Source organism: Leptodactylus fuscus, chromosome 1, assembly GCF_031893055.1.
Source record: "Leptodactylus fuscus isolate aLepFus1 chromosome 1, aLepFus1.hap2, whole genome shotgun sequence".
NCBI lineage: Eukaryota > Metazoa > Chordata > Amphibia > Anura > Leptodactylidae > Leptodactylus > Leptodactylus fuscus.
Window position 1 is genome coordinate 208,867,099 of NC_134265.1, and position 9,553 is coordinate 208,876,651.

At 42.4% G+C, this 9,553-nt stretch overlaps 1 protein-coding gene across 2 annotated transcripts in view; it reads right to left on the reverse strand.

The window, feature by feature from the left end:
• MISP (mitotic spindle positioning) overlaps positions 1–9,553 on the reverse strand; it is a 52,045-nt gene that overhangs the window by 7,566 nt on the left and 34,926 nt on the right. The gene's annotated exons all lie outside the window — the stretch shown is intronic.

Sequence of the window (9,553 nt, forward strand, 5' to 3'; positions counted from 1 at the left end):
GTCACAAGTCCAGTTTTTTCCAGTGGACAAAGAATCCTACATGCAGGTCTTTTGTGTCCATTTGAAAAAACGGATTCTTGACGGACAGCAAGTATCCTTTATTTTTTTAATATTAAAGTCTATGGGCAACGATCAGTAACTAATAGCAAACAGTTACTGTCCGTTATTTTGTGTCCGTTGTTTTTTGCTCATGTTCAGAAAGCAGAAACAAAACAAAAAAAACAGACAGTATAAAAAAAGGACGCTAACTGACGCTAAAGTATGTTCGTTTTTGTTTTTTTTTAACTGATCCATTAAATATTTCGGTTAAAAAAACGGACACATTAACATCAATTAATGTCTGTTATGATAGGTGTCCGTATTTTTTTAATGAACACCTTCATAATGGAATCCAAAGGTGAACCCTGCCTTAGGCTGATGCCCCATGTTGCGGATACATAGCTTTTTTTGTTGCAGATTGTGCTGTGTCTTTTTGAGCCAAAGCCAAGAATGGCTACAAAAGGAATGGAAAATATATAAGAAGTACCGTCTGCTCAATCCACTTTTATCTTTGGTCAAAAAGCATCAGCAAAATCTGCAACAAAATCTAAAGATCTGCGTTTACGCAATGTATGGACCTCAGTTTTTCAGCGGAAACACTATGGCAAAAAACACAGAATTTTTACAGTACCTGCAAAGTACATGAGATTTTAGTTAAACTCATCTACACATATACCTACATAAACGCTAGCAGACTTTCAAACAAAAACGCTGCGCTTCACTATGTTGGGCCTTAGGCTAAGGCCACAGGTTACGGAAATGCAGCTTTTTTTTTCATTCCAGATTTTACTGCGTTTTTTTGAGCCAAAGCTAGAAGTGGATTAAGCAGAAGGTAGAAGTATAACAATTTACTATATATTTTCTATTCCTTTTTGTAGCCATTCTTGGCTTTGGCTCAAAAAATCACAACAAAATGTGCAACAAAAAAAGCTGCGTTTCCGCAACGTGGGGCTTTACCCTTAGGCTAATGTCCCATGGGATGATCCACAGTGCTAAAGTGCTGTGAGAAAAACCACGGTGGGTACGTATCGCGGTTCTTTTTGCAACGCTTTAAACAGAAAGTTCGCTGCGTTTTGCTCTGTGGACTTTCTGTTACAATTATATCTACGGGGAAGCCGCCAGCGTTTCCGTAGATATAATTGACATGCTGCGATTTCCAAAACCGTGCTGCATGAATCCCACCCACTTTACAGATACTGTATAATTATTACTGTATAATGCCACAATTTTTCCTGCGGTGTTTCTGGCCCATTCCTTATGCAGCCATTCTTGGCTTTTGAACAAAAAGCCGCAACAAAATCTGCAACGAAAAAGCTGTGTTTCCAAGCATTTTGTTTACCCATTTTCATTTAAACATCAAACATTCCCCAAACCAGTATGAATAAAAAGTTCATCATGCCCCGCAGATAAAAGATGCCTTATGCAGCTCCGTACACAGAAATAATAAAAAGTTAGGGTTTTAGAACATGGTGACTCTAAGAAGCTTTTTTTATTTCTTCAGGCTAAGGCCCCACAGGACAATCCACAGCTCTAAAGCACTGCAAGAAAAACTGTGGTGGGAAGGCATCACGGTTCTTCCCGCAGCACTTTAAACAGAAAGTTCACAGAGTTTTCCTCCGCAGACTTTCTTTTACAATTATATCAATGGGAAAGCCACCGGCATGCTCGCCGGTTTTGGAAATCGCAGCGTATTCATGCTGCACATTTTACCACAAAGTTGGCATCGGATTCACATGAATCCCATTCTCTTTGCAGTTACTGTATAATGCCATGGTTTTCCTGTGTGTTTCTGGCCCGTGGGGTCCCGGCCTCAGAACTACAAGTGGCATGTCATTTTGGCTGCACAGTGAATGCTGTTGAAATGGAGTCCCTAAGAAAGTTGCACAAATGCAATTTTTTTCTAATTTCACCCTATTCTGAATTAGCCCCATGGCCATAGGTAAAAAACAGTGATACGCCTGCAGCGAAAAAACTGCATTTTTACAACATGGGGCCCTGACCTTAAGGACACGGTTCCATTTTTCAAAACTGACATGTGTCACTTTAACTCTTAACCAAAGTCAAACCTGCTGTAGTGGGTCTTAGCTGTTCTAGCACCTTCAATTAGAGTTCAGCTCCGATAAGGGGTTTTAAGCCACATTTAAGGGGTTCCAGGGTAATAATGTCCCCCCGTTGCACCAAGTTTGGCGGTGTCAATATGTATTTTAGGCAGCCCGGGATTTGACCAGTGACCCTGGGCTGACATGACCCAAAATACCTGGTTGATCCTGCCACCAATGGGATGACCGACTTCTCTATACACTACAATACATGTATATACACGGGTATTGCAGTGTATAATACTGTACCAGTGATTAGAGCATCACTGGATTAGGTTGCCTAGTGGGACATCAAGTATGTGTAATATAAAAGTGTAAAATAAAATAATAATAACAATTAAAATAATACATTAATACATACTAAACATCTGAAACATTATTTAACCTGCACAGTGAACATTAGTAAAAAAAAACAAACCTCTGGAAATAATTATTTTTCACAAACTCACATTGCAAAAAATGCTATAAAAGTGATCAAAAAGTCATATGTCTCCCAAAACAGTAACAATAAAAAGCACAGGTCATCCTACAAACAATAAGCCCTCAGTCAACTTTGTCAGCTGAAAATAAAAATGTTACAAATCTCAGAAGATGGCAATGCAAAAAGAATTGATCTATGTCTCTGAATGGGTTTTTGATCTGCAAAATTAGTAGCGCATACAAACCCCCATAAATTAGGTATCACCATAATTGTACTACCAAAAGAGTTAATGAATTTTGAGTTTCCAATGCAGTGCACACAGCTTACATATTCACTTTTCACCTTCCTCTGTACATTTACATCTGGGATACTAATGTTCACTACACCTCTTGATAAATTCTGTGGGATGCAGTTTTCAAAATGGGGTCTAGATACCAAACATCTAAATCTGTACTCCAAAAGCCACATAGTGCTCCTTCACATCTTCGTCATGGTGTGTGTACAAACTGCAGTTTATACTCACATGTATTACACCGTTGTACCCAGGATAACATACTTAATGTCATATGTGGGAATAAACTGCTATTTGGGCACAGATTGAAAGGAGCGCTATTTGTTTTTTTGGAGTACAGATTTAGGCAGAATGGTTTCTGGACGCCATGACACTTTTGCAGAGCTCCTGAAATACCAGCAAGTTGGAATACCCTGATATGAGATCCCATTTTGGAAATGGAAGAATTTTATCCAGGGGTAAAGTGAACTTCCAAGAGTTGCAGTAATTTATTTTCCAGAAAAGAATACGCTGCTGATGGTGAAAAGTGAAAATGGCAATTTTTCCAGGAATACATAATTTCAGTGAGTAATATGTTGTGCTCAGCTTATATCAGCGATAAACGATCTAAAAGTTGTTGTGCCTGTGATGCCCACTTAATGCTTTTTGGCGTGTATTTTTCTGCTGCCACAAGCTGGGCACAACATATCGAGCATTGAAATGACATGTGTATGGAAAAATTGCAATTTTCGCTTTTATTAGCTGCACATTCACTTCTGAAAATTAAATTAATGCAACACACAAGGGTTAAACATGCTTACTATGCCCTTCAACTTTATTACCAATTCAGGGGCTCTGCAAAAATGGCATTACTTCCAAAATCCAAACTGGGCTCCAAAAACCAAATAGCGCTCCTTCTCCAGAGATCTGAGTTAAACACATACGCGGCTAAAGCAAGGAGCTGTCACAGTTCAGCTCCTTGCTTCGCCGCTGCACTCCTGGCTACTGGCTGTGTAGGCGCGATGTGATGACGTCACCTCGCGCCTACAACTCTGTGCGAGAGAAAGAGAGAGAGGCGCGGAGAGAGCGGCGGGGGAGCGAGGAGAAGGTAAGTTTAATGTGTACATTGGAACGTGAAACTGGGGGCAGATGAAGGAGAGGACGGCATGACACTGGGGGCAGAGATGGAGAGGACGGCATGACACTGGGGGCAGAGATGTGGAGACATGAATCTGGGGGCAGAGATGTGGGGACATGAATCTGGGGCAGAGATGGAGGGGACATGAATCTGGGGGCAGAGATGTGGGGCCATCAATCTGGGGGCAGAGATGGGGGACATGAATCTGGGGGCAGAGATGTGGGGAACATGAATCTGGGGGCAGAGATGGAGGGGACATGAATCTGGGGGCAGAGATGGGGTGACATGAATCTGGGGGCAGAGATGGAGGGGACATGCAACTGGGGGCAGAGATGTGGGGACATGAATCTGGGGGCAGAGATGGGGGATATGAATCTGGGGGCAGAGATGGAGAGAACATGAATCTGGGGGCAGAGATGTGGGGACATGAATCTGGGGGCAGAGATGGGGGACATGAATCTGGGGGCAGAGATGTGGGGAACATGAATCTGGGGGCAGAGATGGAGGGGACATGAATCTGGGGGCAGAGATGGGGTGACATGAATCTGGGGGCAGAGATGGAGGGGACATGAATCTGGGGGCAGAGATGGAGTGGACATGAATCTGGAGGCAGAGATGGGGGGACATGAATCTGGGGGCAGAGATGGGGGAACATGAATCTGGGGGCAGAGATGGGGAACATGAATCTGGGGGCAGAGATGGAGGGGACATGAATCTGGGGGCAGAGATGGGGGACATGAAACTGGGGCAGAGATGGGGGGACATGAATCTGGGGGCAGAGATGGAGAGGACATGAATCTGGGGGCAGAGATGTGGGGACATGAATCTGGGGGCAGAGATGGAGGGGACATGAATCTGGGGGCAGAGATGTGGGGACATGAAACTGGGGCAGAGATGGGGGGCATGAATCTGGGGGTAGAGATGGGGGGACATGAATCTGGGGACAGAGATGGAGGGGACATGAAACTGTGGGCAGAGTTGGAGGGGGGGACATGAAACTGGGGGCAGATGAAGGGTGTATATGAAGCTGGTGGAGAGATAGAGGGGGGACATATAATTTACAGTTGACTGTAAGAGGATTATACTGTGTGCGGGCACATGAAAAATTAATGAGAATGGGCGGAGTCAACATAAAAGTGGGCAGGGCTAAATTTGTCCCTCTTTCGGTTCTTCAAAAGTTGGGAGGTATGGGTACAGGGGGCAATGGAAAGATGTTAGAAGGTGGATGGGGGGGATTGTTGGGGCATCGGGTGTGCGGCACTGCGGAGAGGGAACTGGGGCAATAATATATAATATATAAGTTTTTAGCTTTTACCCCATATTGTGCTGCTTCTATGACTAAGGGAAAACAGATTCAACATAATCCATCATTCTTCACCTTGCTGTTTGCCTTTGACTCCTTTGAGTGGTGTACCTTTCGCAGATCTTTGTATTATTGGAACTGTCTTCTAGTTCATGCTAACCAGCTTTAGAGCCCTGTTTTACTTTTCAATTGTAACTTTCAGAAGACTCTACTGTACAATCACAGTTATGGACTGCCACCTAGTGGTCATACTGGTAATTGCATACTACCTAATTCACAGAATGTCACACCTACTCTTTTACCTATACCTGGACTGAACTACTATCTAAAGTCACCTCATAAGGTGGCCATCCTGTGGCCTTATCAGAAATTACAGACATATGAACAAACACAAGCATAGTGTGGCAGAATCCCTGTCAGATTCTCAAACCAACATCCTATGTTTTCCACTGACACAGTGTTCTGTGACACCTGGATCACACCCATGCCTTGACCCTTGGACAATCTATTACATCTATTACAGTATAGCCCCCCACAATATGCCATGCATCTTTTGCCATAGACAAGTTTGTAACCACCTCAATGGCAACCACGAACAAAAAAATATAAAGCAAGTAGCTTGACTCATAACGTTCAACCTCTAAACCATTGACAAGATTGGATAAACTACACACACAAGCATCTCAGGCCCGGTTCACATCTGTGTTCGGTATTCTGTTTGGGGAGTCAGCTTGGGAAGCCCCCCGAACGGAATAGTGAAATCATTAAAAAGTGGTGAGCAATGAAACCACATAGACCCCGTAGACTAAATGGGGACCGTATGTTTTCCGTGCGGTGTCCACACGAATCATGCAGAGAGAAAAGTGCTTCTTGCACATGCACTCTCCGAACAGAATACCAAACGCAGATGTTAAACGGGCCTAAGACTGCTGTACACCCATCCCACAGCTCTCATCAGCTTTATTTGATCCTGACCAGGACAACACCCTACATCTGACCCTGTCTCCCTCTCTGAGCCCAAATGCCTCACCACTCCGTGAAGCCAATGCCACTGAAGCCACCTCAGTGGCGGATGAAGTCACAAAGAGAACAATGGCCAATAAAATAAAAAACTTCAATAACACATAAAAAGGTCATGACCCATCGCAAACGTCTCTGTGCTGATATGGTATTCTTAAAAGAGTTTGAAGAAGGGACATTCTCACTTAGCTCTGCAAGCTATGTATTTATATTTGTTTCCATCTAGGGAAAGGAGGTGATTCCAAATGTAATTTTTTTAAAAACTTTTTTTTACATTTTATTTTTAGACCCCCAACGGGGCATTCACACGGAGGAATTTGGCGAGGATTTTGATGCTGAATCTGCCTCAAAATCAGCTTCCAAAAAAAGCCTCCCAATAGAACACTGGCTATTCTGGAAGGAATGTCAATAAACTTTTGGAGGGCAGATTAATCTGGAATGTTTTTTGGACACCATGTCTTTTTTACAGTGCCTCTGAAGTACCAGTACAATGGATACTCCTGAGAACTGACTGAATTGGAACCCTCTTTCTTTAGGCTAAGGCCCCACTGGGCGGAAACGCAGCAAAAAAAACGCAGTGTAAAAAGTTCACACTGAGTAAACGCTAGCTTATTTTGTAGAGTAAAATTACACTTGTAAATTTTGCTATCCCAGTGACTTCAATGATATTTTTTACACGTGTAAAAATACGCCTGTAAAAATACGCTTGTAAAAATACGCCTGTAAAATGTCATTGAAGTCAATGGGAGTCTTATTTTTACATGTGTATTTTTACACGTGTATTTTGCAAAGATACACGCGCGTTTACTCAGTGTGAATTGTTTTCTGTCGCGGAAAAAACACACATGTACATGGGTTTTTCATCGCGTTTTTCAGTTTTGTGCTGCGGAAATTCTGTTGAGTTTTCTGTTGAGTTTTCATCGCGTTTTTGCGCAAGTTTCTCATGTGTAATAAAGGTAATTGAAAGGCTATGTTGAAAATCCTAAGGAATTATGGTCCTCTGCTATTTAGGCCAGGGCACCACGGGCCAGAAACGCCGCAATTTGGCTGCGGTGGGAAAAATCGCAGCGTTTCACAGTAATTGCAAAGTGGATTGGATTCATGCAAATCTCATGCCCACTTTGCAGAAAAAATCACAGTGCAGACATGCTGCGATTTCCAAAACAGCATGTCAATTATATCTATGGAAACGCCGGCAGCCTTCCCATAGATATAATTGTAACAGAAAGTCAGCGGAGGAAAACTCTGTGAACTTTCTGTTCAAAGCTCTGCGGGAAGAACCGCAATGCGTTTATGCTGCGATTGTTCCCGCAGCGCTTTAGCATTGTGGTTCCGGCCCATGGGGCCTTAGCCTCAACCAAGCAAAACACTGAGTTTTTGTCTGCGGATTTTGATGCTTTTCCACAGCGTTTCTGTGGAATTTCTGCAACACATTTATCATGCTGCGTTTTTGCTGCATTTTTCACACTCTCCATAGAAATCTATGGAGAGAAAAACTCAGCATTTCTGTGAACTTTCTCTTCAAAGCCCTGCAGAAAGAACCGCAATGCAATCACGCAGCGGTTCTTTCCGCAGCACTTTAGTGCTGCGATTACAGCCCCTGGGGCCTTAACCTAATTGACATGCTGCGTTTTTGAAAAACGCGAATGTTTTTCAAAAACGCAGCTTTTCCGTAGCGTATTTTTCCGCAGTGTGTGGCTAGGATTAGACAAAATTGCATTCACTATGCCGGTACTGTAAAACGTAGCATTTTTTCCGCTGCGTTTCCGCAATGACCAAAAACACTGTCATTGCAGCGCTAAAGCGCTGCGGAAAGAACCGTGGCGTGAACACACTGCGGTTCTTTCTGTAGCGCTTTCAACAGAAAGTTTGCAGAGTTTTCCTCTGCGGACTTTCTGTTACAATTATATCTATGGGAAAGCCGCCAGCATTTCCATAGATATAATCGACATGCTGCGATTTGCAAAGCCGCAACGGCAGCATGTCCGCGCTTGTGTTTTTTTCTGCAAAGTGGGCATGGGATTCGTATGAATCCCATCCCCTTTGCTTGCACTGTAAAACACCGGGATTTTTCCCACAGCGTCTCCGCTGCGGGCAAATTGTGGCGTTTACATCCCGTGGGGCCCCGGCCTTAGGGTATTCATCTAGCATTATAAGGCTAAGGACCCATGTTGTGGAAACGCAGCTTTTTTGTTGCAGATTTTGCTGCAGTTTTTTGAGCCAAAGCCAAGAGTTGCTACGAAAGGAATGAGGAATATCTCTGAAGCTCATCTTATATTTAGCTAGGGAATTGCAAGAATTTACATTATATATTTAATAGGAAAAGAAAAAATGTTGAAAAACATAGCAAAAGCTCAATTGAAAATGCTGCATAAAAAATTCAATGTATATCTGTTGCATCTTATTCAGTGTTTTTATAGCGAATCCCATCCACACATGGATGGAAAAAACGTTAATTGGAAACACTGCGATTTCCTAAACCATTGCAGAAATCTTTGCGGAATTTCTGTGAGAAGTACTGTGCTTTTTTGCTGCGGCCTGCTGCTGGGGCCTTAGCCTTAACAGGGGAAGAAAAAATGCTGAGAAAAATCCAATGAAAAATTGCTGAAAAATAATGCAACATGTTTTTGCTGTGTTTTTTTCCGGCAGCATTTTCAGCTGTGTTTCCTTACAAATAATTATTTTGGGGGGTTTCTTTTTTTGGCTTTCACCACGTGGTACTAGTGGCATGATAATTTAATTCAGTATGTCAGTACAACTACATTAACAGTCAATTTACAGTTTTATTTACAATTTCCTAAGGTGCAATAACAACTTTTTTATATTAAGAAAAATTATGTCACAAATTTCTGATGTTCATTCCATTCTTTAATTCCATATGTCACAACTGTGTGTGGATGAGCTGACGTTTTCATTGGTAATATTTTGTGATACATAAAATAATGTGCAAATGTTTTAAGCAGGTGTGGGATAAAAATGTCAATTAACAAAATGAAGTGAATGAACTAAATAGAAATCTAAAGATAATCATTATTTGGCTTGACCACTCTTTGCCTTCAAAACAACATCAATTCTTCTAGGTACACTTGTAGGGAGCAGTGTATTACACGCGTAATAAATTGAAAGCAATAGGGAAAAAAGCCTACCATTGATTTCAATAGGGAGCACACGTATGCCGGCTCCCATTCAAGTCAATGGGAGCTGCTTTTTACACGCTCATTCTGAACGTGTTTTTACGATCAGAATGAGCGGAGCGTAACTC